Source organism: Pristiophorus japonicus, chromosome 15, assembly GCF_044704955.1.
Source record: "Pristiophorus japonicus isolate sPriJap1 chromosome 15, sPriJap1.hap1, whole genome shotgun sequence".
NCBI classification, from domain to species: Eukaryota; Metazoa; Chordata; class Chondrichthyes; family Pristiophoridae; genus Pristiophorus; species Pristiophorus japonicus.
In genome coordinates this window covers 30,174,353-30,195,215 of record NC_091991.1, presented here as the reverse complement: position 1 = coordinate 30,195,215, position 20,863 = coordinate 30,174,353, and the positions used below count along the sequence as shown (strand labels likewise).

At 46.7% G+C, this 20,863-nt stretch overlaps 1 protein-coding gene across 2 annotated transcripts in view; it reads left to right on the top strand.

Moving 5' to 3' along the window:
- Positions 1 to 20,863, top strand: part of LOC139281436 (chemokine-like protein TAFA-2) — a 378,326-nt gene that overhangs the window by 56,281 nt on the left and 301,182 nt on the right. Inside the window, exon 1 of one of the 2 annotated variants that reach the window (XR_011596874.1) lies at positions 17,830 to 17,895. The exons of the other annotated variant lie outside the window; for it this stretch is intronic. The gene's annotated coding sequence lies outside the window, so the exon portion shown is untranslated. Of the gene's footprint in view, positions 1 to 17,829; positions 17,896 to 20,863 lie in introns of those variants that run through there. 2 annotated transcript variants of the gene reach the window in all.

Sequence of the window (20,863 nt, the reverse complement as noted above, 5' to 3'; positions counted from 1 at the left end):
GAGCATCCGGCAGGGCACTGACCACCTCGAGTCTCTTTGCCGAGAGCATGCAGAAAACAAACGCAGGCAGCGGAAGGAGTGTGCGGCAAACCAGACTCCCCGCCCACCTTTTCCTTCAACCACTGTCTGTCCCACCTGTGACAGAGACTCTAATTCCCATATTGGACTGTACAGTCACCTGAGAACTCACTTTTAGAGTGGAAGCAATTCTTCCTCGATTTCGAGGACCTGTTATGATGATGATGACGATGGTTATCTCCATCTAACCGCCCAACATGTGGAGACTGGAGAAGATAGCTGCAATTTGGCCATTGGAGTGCAGGCCTTTGTAGATGCAGTTGGAACAGTCATGAAAAACACTCCGACTGTGGCCTAATCACTTTAGTGCCCATTTGAAAATATTATTTCCATAAGATATTAGCACTTGTGGATATAAGAAAGAAAAGTGAAATTGGAGAATCATCTAAGTATATTTACCAAAAATGTGACTACTCGCTTAGAAATATTTCACCTCAGCATAATTGAGATGTGCCCTTGGCCCCTTAACAACATCAGCATGCATCTATCGAGCATCCATTGAACAACCTGACTGGGAAATGGCAGAATGCTTACAATATTGAAACCTACATGTATCTCCAATGAGAATTGGCCAAGGTCAGACTTATCTGATTGAAGTGTTAATCTACAAGTCAGCTGTACAGGTCTAAGTGTGGGCTTGGAAGCATTATTGATCATGATCCTGAACAGATTTATAAATCTGAAAGAAAAAAGAAAGACTTGCATTTATATAGCGCCGTTCACAACCACTGGACATCCCAAAGTGCTTTACAACCAATGAAGTACTTTTGGAATGTAGTCACTGTTGTAATGTAGGAAATGTAGCAGACAATTTGCGCACAAGCAAGTTCCCACAAACAACAATGTGATAATGACCAGATAATCTGTTTTTGTTATGTTGATTGAGGGATAAATATTGGCCAGGACACCAGGGATAACTCCCCTGCTCTTCTTCGAAATAGTGTCATGGGATCTTTTACGTCCTCTTGAGAGATCAGACAGGGCCTCAGTTTAACGTCTCATCCGAAAGATGGCACCTCCGACAGTGAAGCATTGCCTCAGCGCTGCACTGGAGTGTCAGCCTAGATTTTTTGTGCTCAAGTCCCTGGATTGGGACTTGTTTTCCCCAAAATAAAGAAAGCCGTTGAGGAACAACCTTCTGACTCAGAGGCAAGTGTGTGCTTGCTACCCACTGAGCCACAGCTGACACTTCTGCGACATCAAGTAGAATTCTTTTCCATATAATTCGCCGAAGGTCCACGATTTGCTGCTAAGAAGGTGGAGGGATTGCTTTTATGCATGCCTTTATTTGGAGGTGGTATATTTTACATTTCCAGGATTAAATTGAGCACAGACACCCTCCACAGAAAATGTAGAGTGTGTCATGGTGCGAGGTACAAGGGGCTCAATTTTCCCCAGTGATTCGCGCCGTTTTTTGCCGCACGCTGCTTTTTTTGGCCTAAATTTTAAAATCCAAGTTTCCCCAAAGACTGAGCGCCAGCGTAACTCAGTTAGTTACGATTTTTTAATGTTATTTTATTTTTGCGTCATAGGGTCATAACCTGATGTCTGCGCCAGTTTTTCACAATTATGCAAGTTTGGCCAACTTACAATTCTCCTAGGACGGCGTATGTGACCACTTCCGAAAAAACCTTCTGGGAACTTAAGAAAAACCAGCGCACATCAAAAAATTGGTGCAGAAAGACACCATTGTTTTTAGGCGAAGTTTTGGAGGGAGTCAAGAACACATAAATATGCATCATCAAGCTTAAATTTTTCCAACTGAAAGCACAGAGAATAGAAGTTCCATGTAATTCTTTAAGTTTGGATTTTTTTAAAGTGCCATGCCACCACCGAACGTTTCCAAACCAGGCTTGAGAGTCGGAGCATCGGCCGGCAGAATCTGTCCCTCGCCTGGACAGAGGGGCTCGGGGCTCGGCTCGAAAAGAAGCCCGGGGGGGGGGGGGGGTTATGTGTGTTGGGGGAGGGGGCTTGTGTGGAAGCCAAACTGAAGGGTTGAGAACCCTTACACTATGCCACTATGCAGCAAGCAGCATCAAATAAAGCCAGGGGGGGAGGGGATGTTCCCCGAACGAAGCAAGCCCATTGCACATGCTTAGACCTGGGTGTGGTCCATACTAGGGCATCGACCTCGGGGAGAGAGACATCAAAGAAGCTTGTCCTACCTGCCGTTTTGAGCTTCTTGCATAGGTACAATTTAATCATGGGGGCAATACTGACAATGCCATATCTCATGCAAGCCTTCTGCAAGATGGTGCTGTGGAGGAGACAATTGATTTGATGTCATCGCATGAGGAACCTTAGAGCACATAGTATGATGGGCAGGAGGCCTTTACCCATGTTGGATATATTGAGACGGGCATTCATACCCGCACCTGAGTGATGCAGACTGTGAGAAGGCTGCGTTTCAACAAAGAAGTTGTAACTGAGTTAGTAAAAGCAGACCTGCAACCTAGAAGCATCAGGAGGATTGCTTTATCAGTTGGTGAAGGTTACAGCTGCACTTTCAGTCTATGCATTTGGATCATTCCAGGCCATAACTGGGAATGTGCGCGCCATTTCTCAACATGAAACATATGTCTGCATTCGGCAGGTGACTGCTGCACTATATGCCCAGAGGAATGATTACATAAAGTTTCTCCATGACTACCCAGGCAATGCATGACAGGGCTGTGGAATTCTCCAGGATTGCTGGCTTCCCAAAGGTACAGGGCTGCATTGATTGTACCCACATTGCCTTGCGAACACCATTGGAGGATTCCGAGATGTACAAGAACAGAAAAGGCTTCCACTCCATTAATGTGCAACTTGTGTGTGATGACATGTATCGCATCATGTCAGTTGATGCAAGATACCCCGGGAGTACCCATGAAGCGTTCATCCTACGCAAAAGCGTTATATCTGCCATGTTTCAGCAGCAGTCAGAAGGGCAGAGCTGGCTACTGGGAGACAAAGGGTACGGCCTCGCCACCAAGCTCATGATGCCCCTTCGCGTAACCCGAACGGAAGCTGACCGGGAATACAACATGTTGCACATTGCAACACGAAGCATAATAGAGAGGACCATTGCCTGAACCATTCCGGAGGCTACTTGCAATACTCTCCTGAGGTTGTCGGTCAGTTCACTGTTGTGTGCTGCATGCTGCATAACTTAACCATCATGAGGCAACAGCAGCTGGTAGTAGAAGACCCACCTGAGGTGAGAGTGGCTGATGATGAGGAGGAAGATGCAGATGAGGAGGAGGAGGAGGAGGATGAGGGCAAGGAAGTCATGCAACTACCTGAATTGGGAGCACGACAGTGGAGGAGGGCGGGCCGTCATGACCCTTTAACGATTGTTCAAGCCTTGCGCCAGCAGTTCATCAGTGAACGCTTTGTAAGAGTGTTGTAACTTCTCCTGACAGTCCTGATACCTCATCACCCACCCCACTGATGGTGTCCAAGAGTGATCACATAAGGTCAATGCTCTCCACACTCATTGCCATCATCTGAACCACATCTGTTAGATCCTGCACCTCAGGAGAGCACTGTCAAGCTCTCCTTCCCCTCCTCACCCTGGGTGTGTCTCACTGCATCCCACTGGGACTCACAGCTTCAGACGGTGGGGCCCTGGGTGTGCCTTGCTGCACCCCACTGGAATCCCCAGCCTGGGACTGTGGGAAACCATGGAATGTCTCAGCAACATGTACCACTCAGGAAAGGGGTTGGCACCATTCAATGGGCGGCACCTGCACCTCCTCCAAAATGAATATAACAGTGGGGGCTTCATCCATCCCCTCCCACTCCCCCTCCCCCTCACCCCCATGCTCTTGGTCTGGAGGTGGGACTGGAAGATGTTCTCCTCTTCAAGCTCGTCCGCGTCTGAATCTTCTTCTGCATTGTCAGGGTTGGCCTCAAGTTCTGCAAAATATAACAGAACAGGCAAATGGTGAGCAGCAGAGAAGGGGGCAGGGTGGGTGGAATGAGTGGGCTCACACAGTGCAGGCACCAGGCTCATTTGAAGGATCACGATGAATGATAGCACATTGCATCAACCGAAGCGTAGCTGACGGAGACATCCCCAGGAACCGAAGCATAGCTAGTCCGCGCAGTACTTAATATTTAGGAAAGCCAGACTGTGGAATTTGCAGGACTTACCCTCTCCCTCGAGTGTGGGCCCAGCTTGTGCAGTGGTGGTTGCTTTTCTCCAGGCAGGACCCATCAAAGCGGCGACCCTGTCTTCCAAGGGTGTCAGTGGCTGCAGATTTGCCGGGCCTCCTCCTGTTTAAGTTATTTCCTGTTTGTTGTGTGCCACCTTCCTCTGCAAAGATAAAAAATATAACTTTTTAGAGAGGGTGTCTTTCTGTTGGGTGGGACATATACAGCTGGTCACATTTACAATTGCAATTCCATTGAATAAATGAAAATATTACTTACACTAACTACTTGACCAAGATTCTGCCATTTCTTTTTGCACTGGCCTCCAGACCTCGGGGTGGTCACCATTGCACAGTAATCTTCTGCAAGTTGGTTCAGCGTTTCTTCATTTCTTTTGATGAAACTTTTATGTGACTTCTGCTGGTGTCCAGCTCGTGCCATCTATCCTCAATTACAGTAACCAGTGCCTCTACTTCATCCTCTAAGAATTTCTTGGTCCTTGAGCCACGTTGCATCTTGTATTGCAGCTCCGATTTTTCCACTAAGAATTAAAGTTCTCACACACGACTGGCTCTTAAAAAATGGCTGAATGCAGGCCGGGAGCTGTACTGGGCATGCGCATTCATAGCAATCACGTCAAAAACGTCTTTTTTTCCCCGCGCATGCGCAGAAAGGGGCGGGGGGGCATTGTTTTTTTCGGCGCAGACATTAGGCTCCACCCACCGAAGCTACAGGCCAGGCTGCACGGTGCCAATTTAAAAAAATAGAACGGGGAAACTTGTACTTATTTTTTTGGAGTAGTTGTGGCCAGAAAAAACGGGCGTAACTCCGGCAATACGCCAAAAAACGGCATTGGGGAAAATTGAGCCTGTGGGGTGTGAAATTGGTCATCAATGGAAAAGAAATTCAGGGCACGGTGTAACACAGGCGGGCGATTCACTATCGGGCCACTTTGCGCTATCAGCATTGACCAATTTCACCCCCAATGGCTGTCTGTATTTTGGGGGAAACAAGTGGCAATTTAAGCCATTCTTTTTTTTAAAGTTGGACTCCAGAATATCCAAAACATCTTCTAATTTGGATCATACAAGATTGCACTCTGCAACAGAATTGTATTTAACATTACCCCATTAAACAAGCCCATTGATTGATCCAATGCAGATGAATTGATATAAATCTAGCTGATTGCCTTTTGGTTGTAATCATCTCAAGTCAGTCCAGTTGCACTTTGGCTCTGTCTGCATTTGCACATCAGAAGTGTTTTATCTTTTCACCAAGAAATTGTCATTTTCTGTCTTTCCACGTATACTTTGGGGAATAGACTACCACATGGTATGAATACTCAGTCCTTTGAAGTATTAGAAGGAAAGATGGACAGAGAACTCTGATTCACTCGGCATGTGGGTTTTTGCATATTCAGCCGGTCTATTGTTCCGTCGTCAATAAAAGGATCGCTCAGAACAAAAGTGAAGCTGTCTCCAATAATAAGAACTGCTAATTAGTACTCAACACCTAAACATTCTATTCTCAACCGCACTAAGCTTCTACTACACTACTCTGCCGCCTCCAGTGTGCCAGTACAGCCTTCGGCCGCCTGAGGAAAAGAGTGTTTGAAGACCAGGCCCTCAAAACTGTCACCAGCTCATGTTCTACAGGACCATAGTGATACCCGCCCTCCTGTATGGCTCAGGGAAGTGGACCATGTACAGTAGACACCTCAAGTCGCTGGAGAAATACTACCAACGATGTCTCCACAAGATCCTGCAAATTCCCTGGGAGGACAGACGCACCAACATTAGCGTCCTCGTCCAGGCCAACATCCCCAGCATTGAAGCACTGACCACACTTGATCAGCTCCGCTGGGCAGACCACATAGTTCGCATGCTAGACACGAGACTCCCAAAGCAATAGCTCTACTCGGAACTCATCCACGGCAAACGAGCCAAAGACGGGCAGCGTAAACGTTACAAGGACACCCTCAAAGCCTCCCTGATAAAATGCGACATCCCCACTGACACCTGGCCCTAAGTGGAAGAAATGCATCCGGGAGGGCGCTGAGCTCTTCGAGTCTCGTCGCCGAGAGCATGCAGAAATCAAGCGCAGGCAGCGGAAGGAGCGTGCGGCAAACCAGACTTCCTGCCCACACTTTCCTTCAACCACTGTCTGTCCCACCTGTGACAGAGACTGTGGTTCTCGTATTCGACTGTACAGCCACCTAAGAACTCATGCTAAGAGTGGAAGCAAGTCTGCCTTAATTCCGAGGGACTGCCTATGATGGTAATTATGATTACACTTCTACTTTATGAGTTTAAAAATAGGTCACATGTTGTTCTTGAAGTGGTAGATGACAGTACAGGAATGGTACACACACAGGAAAAAGAGAACTTCAGCGGTAGTCCCAAAGGAGAGGAGCCGGACCAGGGGTGGCCAACCCTTCGAAGTTGAAGAGCCAAAGAAAGAAACTGCATCTGACGTAAATCCACTGCTGTGGTCTCTGTCATGTATGTAACCACAATGTAACACCACTGTAATACTGTATACACTCAACCTAGATGCACACCTGATCACACAGGTATAAAAAGGGAGGTCCCACGCAGGGTCATCGTCTTTGGAGTCCTGTGAATAAAGAGTTAAGATCACAGAGTGACCTTGTCCCCAGAATGTGCCTCATGTGGTTTCATGCTGTAGAGTAAGGACTTTACATTGGCGACGAGAAACGGGAATTAACGGCCCCGAGAATGCCCACCAGTAGCATAGAGGAACGGTACTGTGTTGGGGAGGACTGGGATGATTTTGTCGAGAGGCTTCAGCAAAGCTTCGTTACGAAAGAATGGCTGGGGAATGCAGCGGCCGACAAGCGAAGGGCTCATCTTTTGACCAGCTGCGGACCAAAGACTTACCCGCTCATGAAGGACTTACTAGCACCCATCATTCCTGGGACTGGTCAACTATTTTGGGAACTTTCTGCCGAACGTGAACACGTTGTTGGAGCCGCTACACTTGCTCCTGCATAAGGGTTGTGATTTGCTTTGGGGGGACTGTCAGGAACGGGCTTTTGATCGGGCGCGAAACCTACTTTGTTCAAACAAGTTGTTGACCCTGTACGACCCCTGTAAAAAATTGGTTCTGACATGTGATGCATCATCCTATGGGGTTGGGTGCGTGTTGCAGCAGGGCAATGCTGAGGTCAACTACAACCTCTCTCAAGCAGAACGGGGATATGAGATGGTCGAGAAGGAAGCGCTTATATGTGTCTATGGTGTAAAAAAAATGCATCAGTACCTATTTGGTAGGAAGTTTGAATTAGAGACGGACCACAAGCCATTAACATCCTTGTTGTCAGACAGCAAGGCTATCAATGCCAATGCATCAGCTCGCATACAACGATGGGCTCTCACGCTGGCTGCTTATGACCACTCCATCCAGCACCGGCCCGGCACTGAAAATTGCGCTGACGCACTCAGCAGGCTTCCACTGGCCACCACTGAGGGGGCAGCGGAGCAAAGCGCTGAGATGGTCATGGCTGTCGATGCCTTTGACAGCACAGGCTCCCCCATCACAGCCCGCCAGATCAAAATCTGGACAAACAGAGATCCCCTCCTATCCCTGATTAAGAAATGTGTCCTGACTGGGGATTGGGCGCCCGCACACGGAGCCTGTCCTGAGGAGGTCAGACCGTTCCACAGATGGATGGATGAGCTCTCCATCCAAGCCGACTGCCTACTATGGGGCAGCCGTGTAGTTATGCCCCAGAAGGGCAGGGAGGCATTCATCAGGGAACTCCACGCGAGCACCCAGGCACTGTGCTGATGAAGGCCATTGCCTGGTCACACATTTGGTGGTCTGGAATTGATTCAGACCTGGAACACTGTGTTCGCAGGTGCACGACGTGTGCCCAGCTGGGTAATGCCCCCAGGGAGGCCCCGTTCAGCCCGTGGCCCTGGCCCACCAGGCCATGGTCACGCATTCATGTTGACTATGCGGGCCCGTTCATGGGTAAGATATTCCTTATTGTGGTAGATACGTACTCGAAATGGATCGAATGCATCATTCAGAATTCATGCACGTCATCCACCACCGTGGAAAGCCTACATGGATTTTTGCACCCCGTGGCTTGCCGGGCATCCTGGTTAGTGATAATGGCCCATGTTTCACAAGCTACGAATTCCGAGCGTTTATGTCGGGCAATGGCATCAACCACGTCAGGACTGCGTCGTTCAAGCCGGCCTCCAATGGCCAGGCGGAACGTGCGGTCCAAATCATCAAGCAAGGTAGGCTCAGGATTCAAAGACCCTCCCTACAATGCCGCCTATCACGTCTCCTGCTGGCCTATAGATCCCATCCTCGTCGCTAATGTAAAGTCCTTACTCTACAGCGTGAAACCACACGAGGCACATTCTGGGGACAAGGTCACTCTGTGACCTTAACATTTTATTCACAGGACTCCAAAGACGATGACCCTGCGTGGGACCTCCCTTTTTATACCTGTGTGATCAGGTAAGGAGTATCTCCCACAACTTTACCCCTTGTGGTCAAGGTGTGCATCTAGGTTGAGTGCATACAGTAATACAGTGGTGTTACATTGTGGTTACATACATGATAGTCTCTATCAAGGGGCTGATTTTGATCCAGGCCTCCGCCCACCCAAAGTGCCGCCAATGGCCGCCGAGGTACTGGAAAGTACTTTGGGCAGGATATTCATCGCCGAGGGCCCTCGAAGGTCAGCGGGCAGCAAATGGACGACGTACGTCGCCAATCTGGGTGGCAGCGGGCGGGTGGTCTCATTCTCAGTGGCAGAGGCACTTGCCGCCGAGGATGGAGTTCGGCCCACGGAGGGTCAAAGACCTGAAAAAAAAAATCATCAGTAAAAAATAAAAAAACTATCGGAAGACCTTCAGGGGACCCCATGCAGGTAAGTCGCTGTGGAAAAAAATATATAAAATGTTCACTAACCTTTTTTTCAGGTTCTTCATACTTACCGTCGGGGACAGACCAGCCTCCTCGCAGCGGTCCACCCCCGTTCTGCTGTTGACTCCTGCCCGCATCATTACGGGAACTGGGCGGGCGGGATGGTGGCGAGCCATTCCCAGCGGTTCTCCCCTCCCGCCTGCTCCAGGCCACCTCCAAAGTGGCACTGGGCGGATCTGCAAAAGCTATGTCGGCAGCAGTGAGCAGTGAGGTGATGAAATTCGGCACCCAAGTCTTTCATAGAATCATAGAAGAAGCATAGAATGGTTACAGCACCGAAAAAGGCCATTCATCCCATCGAGCCCCACTAATTCCATTCCCCTTTGCCCTTTCCCTGTAGCCATGCAAATGTTTTTCCTTCAGATACTTAACCAACTCCCTTTTGAAAGGTAAGATTTAGTCTGCCTCCACCACCCTTTCAGGCAGTGCATTCCAAAATGCAACCACCCACTGCATAAAAAGATTTTTTCTTGCATCTCCTTTGCATTGTCTTTCATATTCTTGAGTGTCATTGTTAATTGTGCAAGAATGGCATATCCACAGCTAACAGCGCTCCATCAAGGTGAAAGGACCTCAAATTTACCAGCCTGCTGTCCAGGGTGTGGTGGCTCAAGAGTGACCCTCAGTCTGGTTTGAAGTCACACCGTTGCTGTTTGCTCTGGGATGCATCCCAAAATCTAATGCCCGTGGAAAGGGAGATATTACTCAAGAATCTCTGCATCGGCAGGAATGCTGATGTGAAAACTCCCCTGTGGCACAGCTTGGGTCAGAAACTTGTACCCTCGCTACATAAAAATTCGTTTTCTGTTTTCAAATCTTCCCCTTCATTTGCCATCAAGGTCCAGTTCTGCACTTCAATTATCATTCAAATTATGCTGGCAGAGAGCATGTTCTTCCCTTCCACAACACTCATCACAGAATTATCTCTGCTTCACATACAGATGCAGATGGACACCGTCTCTCCCTTGCACAAACATAGACACCCCCTCCCTTTCCCTCTCATATACCAGATTTGTCTCTGCCTTTTACCTCTCTGCAAAATAAATCTTTGTAAATTGTTAGCTAAAATTACTTCACAAAAAGTTGAAACGTTTTTGCTTCACATCAAGGTCAATGACTGAGCGGTAGGGACTATAAGAATCAAGTTTAAAAAAAATTCATTCATGGGTGTGGGCATCGCTGGCAAGGCCAGCATTTACTGCCCATCCCTAATTGCCCTTGAGAAAGTGGTGGTGAGCTGCCTTCTTGAACCGCTGCCGTCCATGTGGTGAAAGCACTACCACAGTGCTGTTAGGGAGGGAGCTCCAGGATTTTGACCATATGTTTCCAAGTCAGGATGATGTGTAACTTCGAGGGAACTTGGAGGTGATGGTGTTCCCATGCGGCTGCTGCCCTTGTCCTTCTATGTGGTAGAAGTCATGGGTTTGGGAGGTGCTGTTGAAGAAGACTTGATTAGTTACTGCAGTGCATCTTGTAGATGGTGCACACTGCAGACACGGTGCGCCTGTGATGGAAGGAGTGAATGTTTAAGGTGGTGATTGGGGTGCCAATCAAGCGGGCTTCTTTGTCCTGGATGGTGTCAAGCTTCGTGAGTGTTGTTTGAGCTCCACTCAGCCAGACAAGTGGAGAGTCATCATCATAGGCAGTCCCTCAAAATCGAGGAAGATTTGCTTCCACTCTAAAAGTGAGTTCTCAATACGGGAATTACAGTCTCTGTCACAGGTGGGTGGGACAGACAGTCGTTGAAGGAAAGGGTGGGTGGGGAGTCTGGTTTGCCACACATACTTTCCGCTGCCTGTGCTTGTTTTCTGCATGCTCTCGGCGATGAGACACGAGGTGCCCAGCGCCCTCCCAGATGCTCTTCCTCCACTTAGGGCGGTCTTGGGGCAGGGATTCCCAGGTGCCGGTGGGGATGTTGCACTTTATCAATGAGGCTTTGAGGGTGTCCTTGAAACATTTCCTCTGCCCACCTGAGGATCGCTTGCCATATAGGAGTTCCGAATAGAGTGCTTGTTTTGGGTGTCTCGTGTCGGGCATGCGGACGATGTGGCCCATCGGAGCTGGTCGAGTGTGGTCAGTGCTTCGATGCTGCGGGTGTTGGCCTGATCGAGAACACTGATGTTGGTGTGTCTATCCTCCCAGGGGATTTGCAGGATCTTGTGGAGGCATCGCTGGTGGTACTTCTCCAGCGCTTTGAGGTGTCTACTGTATATGGTCCACGTCTCTGAGCCATACAGGAGGGCGGGTATCGCTACAGCCCTATAAACCATAAGCTTGGTGCCAGATTTGAGGTCCTGGTCTTCGAACACTCTCTTCCTCAGGTAACCGAGTGGAGAATATTCCATCACACTCCTGACTTGTCCCTTGTAGATGTTGGAAAGGCTATGGAGAGTCAGGAGGTGAGTCACACGTGGCAAAATACCCAGCCTCTGATTGCTCTCGTATTTATGTGGCGGGTCCAGTAAAGTTTCCAGGCTGTTGATGGTGATGGATCTGATGATGGTAATACCATTGAATGTCAAGGAGAGGTGGTTAGACTTTCTCGAGTTGAAGTCCTTTGTTTATAACCAATCTAGCTGTTAATCATAAAAAATACCTAAACGTTACCTCAGAGAAAAGTGCCAAGATTCATGGTTGTGCATTGACGTCAATTGAAATAGAAATCGGGAGAGATGTAATTTACGCCCATTTTACATCCTGGCACAAAGTCAAAATTACCTTCACTGAGTGACAGCTCTGGGTCAAAACATCAACTTCAAGCTGGCCTTAAGGGATTTAAACTGACACAACTGTGTCAGCTGTGGCTCAGTGGGTAGCACACTTGCCTGAGTCAGAAGGTTGTGGGTTCAAGACACACTCCAGGGACTTGAGCACTAGGCTGACACTGCTGAGGGAGTGCTGCACTGTCAGCGATGCTGTATTTTGGATGAGCTGTTAAACCGAGGCCCTGTCTGCTCACTCAGGTGGATGTAAAAGATCCCATGGCACTATTTGGAAGAAGAACAGGGAAGTTATCCCCGGTATCCTGGCTAATATTTATCATTCAATCAACATAACAAAAACAGTTTATCTGGTCATTATCATGTAGCTGTTTGTGGGAGCTTGCTGTATGCAAATTGGCTGCTGGGGTTCACACATTAGAAATATAGAAACATAGAAAATAGGTGCAGGAGTAGGCCATTCAGCCCTTCGAGCCTGCACCACCATTCAATAAGATCATGGCTGATCATTCCCTCAGTGCCCCTTTCCTGCTTTCTCTCCATACCCCTTGATCCCTTTAGCCGTAAGGGCCATATCTAACTCCCTCTTGAATATATCCAATGAACTGGCATCAACAACTCTCTGCGGTAGGGAATTCCACAGGTTAACAACTCTCTGAGTGAAGAAGTTTCTCCTTATCTCAGTCCTAAATGGCCTATCCTTTATCCTAAGACTGTGTCCCCTGGTTCTGGACTTCCCCATCATCGGGAATATTCTTCCCGCATCTAACCTGTCCAGTCCCGTCATAATCTTATAAGTTTCTATGAGATCCCCTCTCATCCTTCTAAACTCCAGTGTATAAAGGCCCAGTTGATCCAGTCTCGCCTTATATGTCAGTCCCGCCATCCCCGGAATCAGTCTGGTGAACCTTCGCTGCACTCTCTCAATAGCAAGAACATCCTACCTCAGATTAGAAGACCAAAACTGAACACAGTATTCCAGGTGAGGCCTCACCAAGGCCCTGTACAACTGCAGTAAGACCTCCCTGCTCCTATACTCAAATCCCCTAGCTATGAAGGTCAACATACCATTTGCCTTTTTCACCGCCTGCTGTACCTGCATGCTAACTTTCAATGACTGATGAACCATGACACCCAGGTCTCATTGCATCTCCCCTTTTCCTAATCTGCCGCCATTCAGATAATATTCTGCCTTCGTGTTTTTACCCCCAAAGTGGATAACCTCACATTTATTCACATTATACTGCATCTGCCACTTGTTTGCCCACTCACCTAACCTGTCCAAGTCACCCTGCAGCCTTTTAGCGACCTCCTCACAGCTCACACCGCCACCCAGTTTAGTGTCATCTGAAAACTTGGAGATATCACACTCAATTCCTTCATCTAAATCATTAATGTATATTGTAAAGGGCTGGGGTCCCAGCACTGAGCCCTGCGGCATTCCACTAGTCACTGCCTGCCATTCTGAAAAGGACCCGTTTATCCCGACTCTCTGCTTCCTGGCTGCCAACCAGTTCTCTATCCACATCAGTACATTACCCCCAATACCATGTGTTTTGATTTTGCACACCAATCTCTTGTGTGGGACCTTGTCAAAAGCCTTTTGAAAGTCAAAATATACCACATCTACTAGTTCTCGCTTGTCCACTCTACTAGTTACATCCTCAAAAAATTCCAGAAGATTTGTCAAGCATGATTTCCCTTTCATAAATCGATGCTGACTTGGACCGATCCTGTCACTGCTTTCCAAATGCGCTGCTATTTCATCTTTAATAATTGATTCCAACATTTTCCCCACTACTGATGTGAGGCTAACCGGTCTATAATTACCTGTTTTCTCTCTCCCTCCTTTTTTAAAAAGTGGTGTTACATTAGTTACCCTCCAGTCCATAGGAACTGATCCAGATTCGATAGATTGTTGGAAAATGATCACCAATGCATCCACTATTTCTGTGGCCACTTCCTTAAGTACTTTGGGATGCAGACTATCAGACCCCGGGGATTTATCGGCCTTCAATCTCATCAATTTTCCTAACACAATTTCCCACTTTATAAGGATATCCTTCAACTCCTCCTTCTCACTAGACCCTCAGTCCCCTAGTATTTCCAGAAGGTTATTTGTGAAAATAGAACCAAAGTATTTGTTTAACTGGTCCGCCATTTCTTTGATCCCCATTATAAATTCACCTGAATCTGACTGCAAGGGACCTACATTTGTTTTCACTAATCTTTTTCTCTTCACATATCTATGGAAGCTTTTGCAGTCAGTTTTTATGTTCCCAGCAAGCTTCCTCTCATACTCTATTTCCCCCTCCTAATTAAAACCTTTGTCCTCCTCTGCTGTATTACAAAATTCCCCCAGTCCTCAGATTTGCTCCTTTTTCTGGACAATTTATATGCCTCTTCCTTGGATTTAACACTATCCTTAATTTCCCTTAGTTAGCCACGGTTGAGCCACCTTACCCATTTTATTTTTTACTCCAGACAGGGATGTACAATTGTTGAAGTTCATCCATGTGATCTTTAAATGTTTGCCATTGCCTATCCACCATCAACCCTTTAAGTATCACTTGCCAGTCTATTCTAGCCAATTCATGTCTCATACCGTCAAAGTTTCCTTTCCCTAAGTTCAGGACCCTAGTCTCTGAATTAACTGTGTCATTCTTCATCTTAATAAAGAATTCTACCATATTATGGTCACTCTTCCCCAAAGGGCCTCGCACAACAAGATTGTTAATTAGTTCTTTCTCATTACACATCACCCAGTCTAGGATAGCTAGCCCTCTAGTTGGTTCCTCGACATAATGTTTTGGAAAACCATCCCAAATACACTCCAGGAAATCCTCCTCCACCACATTGCTGCCAGTTTGGTTAGCCCAGTCAATATGTAGATTAATGTCGCTCATGATAACTGCTGTACCTTTATTGCACGCATCCCTAATTTCTTGTTTAATGCTGTCCCCATCCTCATTACTACTGTTTGGTTGTCTGTACATAACTCCCACTAGCTTTTTCTGCCCTTTGGTATTCCCTAGCTCTACCCATACAGATCCACATCATCCAAGCTAATGTCCTTCCTTACTATTGCATTAATTTGCTCTTTAACCAGCAACGCCACCCCGCCTCCTTTTCCTTTCTGTCTATCCTTCCTAAATGTTGAATACCCCTGGATGTTGAGTTCCCAGCCTTGGTCACCCTGGAGCCATGTCTCCATGATGCTAATTACATCATATCCCTTAACTGCTATCTGCGCAGTTAATTTGTCCACCTTATTCCGAACACTCCTTGCATTGAGGCACAGATCTTTTTTACACCCTTTGCCCCTTTAGGATTTTGCTGTACAGTGGCCCTTTTTGCTTTTTGCCTTGGGTTTCTCTGCCCTCCACTGTTAATTTTCTTCTTTCTATCTTTTGCTTCTGCCCCCATTCTACTTCCCTTTGTCTCCCTGCATCGGTTCCCATCCCCCTGCCATATTAGTTTAACCCCTCCCCAACAGCACTAGCAAACACTCCCCCTACGACATTGGTTCCAGTCCTGCCCAGGTGCAGACTGTCTGGTTTGTACTGGTCCCACCTCCCCCAGAACCGGTTCCAATATCCCAGGAATTTGAATCCTTCCCTTGTGCACCATTCCTCAAGCCACATATTCATCTGAGCTATCCTACAATTCCTACTCTGACTAGCACGTGGCACTGGTAGCAATCCTGAGATTACTACTTTTAAGGTTCTACTTTTTAATTTAGCTCCTAGCTCCCTAAATTTGTCTTGTAGGACCTCATCCTGTTTTTTTACCTATATCATTGGTACCTATTTGCACCACGGCAACTGGCAGTTTACCCTCCCCCTTCAAAATATCCTGCATCAGCTCTGAGACATCCTTGCCCCTTGCACCAGAGAGGCAACATACCATCCTGGAGTTTCGGTTGTGGCCGCAGAAACATCTATCTATTCCCCTTACAATAGAAACCCCATATCACTATAGCTCTCCCACTCTTTTTCCTGCCCTCCTGGTGTTATGGACTTGGCTGCTGCTGCCCTCCCCTGATGTGTCATCCCCCTCAACAGTACCCAAGGCGGTGTATCTGTTTTGCAGGGGGATGACCACAGGGGACCCCTGCACTACCTTCCTTCCACTGATCTTCCTGTTGGTCACCCATCCCCTATCTGGCTGTGTAACCTTTACTTGCGGTAAGACCAACTCACTAAACGTACTATTCACGTCATTCTCAGCATCGTGGATGCTCCAGAGTGAATCTACCCACAGCTCCAGTGCCACAATGCGGTCTGTCAGGAGCTGCAGCTGGATACACTTCCCGCATATGTCGTCGTCAGGGACACTGGAAACTTTCCTGACTTCCCACATAGTACAGGAGGAGCACAACATGTGTCCAAGCTCTCCTGCCATGACTTAACCCCTAGATTAACTTAATTTGGCAACAATAATGTTAAAGGTTACTTACTGATAAAGAAAAGAAAAAGAAAAACTACTCACCAATCACCAGCCAATCACTTGCCCCCTTGGCTGTAATTACAAACATGACGTGAATGATCAGCCATGATCTTATTGAATGGCGGTGCAGGCTCGAAGGGCCGAATGGCCTACTCCTGCACCTATTTTCTATGTTTCTATGTTTCTATGATTAGATGCCAAAAGTACTTCATTGGCAGTAAAGTGCTTTGAGACATCTGATGTCTGTGAAAGGCGCTATATAAATGCAAGTCTTTCTTTCAAAACATACTAAGGCAAATAAAGAAACATTAATGGAGTTACTGATTTACACAAAGGCACAAAAACTAAGTTTAATTATGCCATTTGAAAATGTACTACTTCGAATGTTTTAATTTGGTTAGAAACCTAATTTTTAGCCTACACTAAATAAGCTGGTAGCAGTAAAACAAATGACGCATTAAATCCTTTAAAAAAATATTATGTACAATGCTCACTTTTTTCTCACTCAGCAATTTGCAAATGCTTGAATTGCAGCCAAACACTATCAATAAATTCAAATCAGAATTAACACATTTTTATTTCGGCCAATGGAATGGAAAGGATTTTAAAACTGAATCTGAATAAAATTTTCTTTTTTACATGTGAACTACTCAGGTAGAAGGAATTTAATTGAGGTGGAATATATTGTTAATATGACCTAAGACTGTGTGTGTGTGTGTGACATCATCGCACAGCAGAGACTGGAGTCTAGGGGAATCAAGGAATATGGAGATCGGACGGGAAAGTGATTGAGGTCAATGATCAGCCATGATCTTACTGAATGGGGGAGCAGGCTCGAGGGGTCGTAGGGCCTACTTCTGCTCGTATCTCTTATGTTCTTATGATGCTTTAAGTATGACATGCATTTTATAATATAGGTAGTAATGAAATATGTAAATAAAATACATGTACACAAACAACCTATGTGTGTCAACAAATACAGAAATCGGAGGGCTTCATGAATCTCCTCAGCTGTGGGGAGCAATTTGGAAAACATGTGACATTCCTCGTGCTCAACAGGTACCCAGGAATACTTGAATAATAAGACCAGGTTTAGTGTTTCTGAAATAATAAATTATCACAAGCAGCTACCAGATCCTATGGATCAATTAAACTTGGTGATTTTTCTGGCACGTTTTGTTTGTTATTTCTGAGATAAGAGGTGGGGAGTGAGCACCGCCGGGAGAAAGGAGGATCTCCAAGAACAAGAGTGGGAACTAACTGGATTGCAGTCCTTCCATCGGCGCCCATTTGGAAATAAAAAGAGAAACCGCGCTGTAAAACCTCACACATACTCTTGAGGGAGACAGAGACTTAGGTTTTAACATCAACTAGTCCTTAAAAAAATCAAGTTGAAACCCCTTTCACCCACCTTCTAACCTTGACATGTCGATGTTAACACTGCAGAAAATATTCAACGGTGATAAAATCATTTTAATGGCATTCTTCAGCATCATTCTTGTTTTGTGACGGTGTTTCAGAAGATCGGAGTGCCCGAAGCAAGGTTTGGATTTATATATATATATATACTTATGGAATTTGATCAGATTATTATTTATGATCAATTTGAGAAATCCAGAAAATAAAATCAGGAAACACCCCCTTATTGAAAAGCCTCTGGTTTCCAACAATGGACTAATATCTCAAGGGTATTTATCACAGCCAATGCAACTTACAGGTGTCTTTACCGTCTGACTACTGGGTTGTGGTCCCCTGGTTGTGGCATAGTTTGTGCAGGATGTGTTTTGTTTCACAGATTTACGATTCAGTCCATGTTTTGAGTGAGAGCTGAATCCTTCCTACCCCCTCACCCCCCCCCCCCGCCCCCATTCCATCCTTGACAGCTTGGGGCGGGGGTGGAGGGGCGAGTGACACCCATGAAGTCCCCAGTGTAACAGAAATATCTCACCTATTAATTGGAGTGCTCTAGATAACGAACAGAGAGATCTGACAAGCAGCCCGATCAGCTACATTTACTGACTAGCCTATACACACACACACACACACACGGGAGAGGATATTGGAGTCACCGTGCCACACTTGGCAAAAGCTCTTCCACCTCGCTCTGGCTGGACAACTGGAAAAGGGGAGGTGTGGCGGGAAAGAGGACATGATATTTCTGGAAGACTGTCTCTAAAAAAAAATTGTTTGTTGGAGATCTACATGGATACAGATGTCCTGGAGGTAAATCGATCTGTCCAATCGGCTTTCCCAAGAGAGAGAGAGAGAGAGCGGGGGGGAAAACTACAGGAGGAGAGCGAGCAGACCAGAGATGGAATGAAATAGGTAACTGGTGTAAGAAAGCGTTTTGCCATTCGCTGCTGGCGCTAAGACCCCCTCCACCGTGACTGCTGCGATCTCAGTAAGATTTAGTTGTTGGGAGGGGGCGACCAGACTTGTCCTTTTTGTGTGTGTGTGTGTGTGTGTGTTGCTCAGAGCTGACTACAGAGGCAGAGAGAGAGAGAGAGAGAATTAGAAAGAGAAAGAGAGGATTGAGACGAAGAAGACAGCGTTAGATTGGGGCGTTTGGAAACACTTTACTCCGGAGAAGGGTTTTTTTTCCCTCCCTTCTTTCCAGAATGAAACTCAGACTTGGTGTCCCTTAACGTGAAGGTGGAGGAAAGGTATCTCTCCAGCAAGGAGGGGCTGCAGGTAGGTGATATAAGTGAAACGATGTTGCATTAAGAGGATTGTTATGCCATGTTTTTTTTAACAATACACTTCACCCAGCCGTCACGACAGGTGCCTGCAACGTAACCATAGTTAGCAAATCGGAAAACATTTTAAGGCATTGGGATCGCATTGGGATAACTGCTTGGATCAGTGAAACCGATCAAAAAACACAGGATTGAAATCGACATCAAATGAAGTTTTAAGAGGAATTGCAACGTGACAGTGTGAAGATTGTCATCGTTTGGCATTGCTTTTTTAAAAAATCCTGGGATGTGTTTTGTTGCGTTTCCCATCTCCAACAAGATGTATCTTCTTTCTCTCTCTCTCTCTCGGATTACTGGGATCATTGTGGTTAACTGGTTCTGCACAGCCGGCAGGCAGCGTCCCGTGTGGGCTTTCATTTGTGCGAGTGCGTTCGTGTAGGATGACTGTGAGTGCACACGTGTGGGAAAGTGTGAATGAGTGTGCACGTGAAATTGCATGGGAGCGAGTTTTGTGAGTGTGCGAAAGTGCACAAGTGTGCGTCCGTGAAAGGTGTGTTTGCGTAAGAGTATGCGAAAGTGCAAGAGTCCTTTTGTGGTTGTGTATGTATGAGTGTGCGTGTATGAGTGTGTGCAGGAGTGTGTGTACGGGGTTGTGTGTGTATGAGTGTGGCTGTGTGCAGTTATGAGTATCTGAGGCTCTAGCTGTGTGTGGGAGCTTTTATGTGTCTGTGTGTTCATGTATATGGATATCTGTAGCAATGTGCGTAGTTGTGTGCGAGTGTTTATGATCATGAGTATGTGTGGTTGTGTATATGTGTGAGAGACTGTGTGTATGACTGTATGTATGTGTGTGTGTATTTAGGAGTGTGTGTGTGTGAGATTATGTGTGGGAGCATGTGAGGCCAGGTCTAACATGAGATTGTGCAAGGCTGTGTGTATGAGAGCGTGTGTGAGTGTGAGGCTGCGTGTGTGTATGTATGAGTGTGGAAGGCTGTGTGTGTGTGCGCGCGAGTGTGTGTGTGTGTGTGAGAGACCATGTGTGTGTGAGGCTGTGTGAGTGTGTATGAGTGTGTAAGGCTGCGTGTGAGTGCGAGCGTGTGTGTGAGACCATGTGTGTATGAGGCTGTGTGAGTGTGTAAGGCTGTGTGTGTGAGCGAGAGTGTGTGTATGTAAGGCTGTGTGAGTGTGTGTGTAAGGCTGTGTGTGTGTGCGAGTGTATAAGGCTGTGTGAGTGTGTAAGGCTGTGTGAGTGTGTGCGAGTGTGTAAGGCTGTGTGAGTGTGCGAGTGCGTGTGTGTGTGAAGCCATGTGTGTGTCTGAGAGTGTCCGAGCGATACAAGTCTGTACCAGGTAGTCCACCATCGCGCCGTGGTCTTCCTGTATTAGAATTCCGGCAGCAGAATGACCAGTTGTGAATGAGATCCTCGGACTCCAGCTTTCTGATAGAGAGTGAAGTAGAATGCTGCACTCATTCAGTATCAATAAACAGCTAAAGCTCAGGGGTCCTTGTGCATATGTGAGTGCAAGAAGTGCCAATAAGATGCAGATATTTGGAAAAAGGAAGCAGCGAGCCCCAAAAAGATGAACCTTTGCTAACAACCGTGTTGCTCGTTACCACACAACCGGCGTGTACCCATCCCCATTCTAGGTCATTCCTTATCAACCCAGTCTTCTCCCTTCTCATTTGGCTGTTTATGTCATAGAATCATAGAATCTTATAATACAGAAGGAGGCCATGCGGCCCATCGTGCCTATGTTGGCTCTTTGGTCGAGCTATCCAATTACTCCCATCCTTTCCCCAGAGTCCTGTAATGCT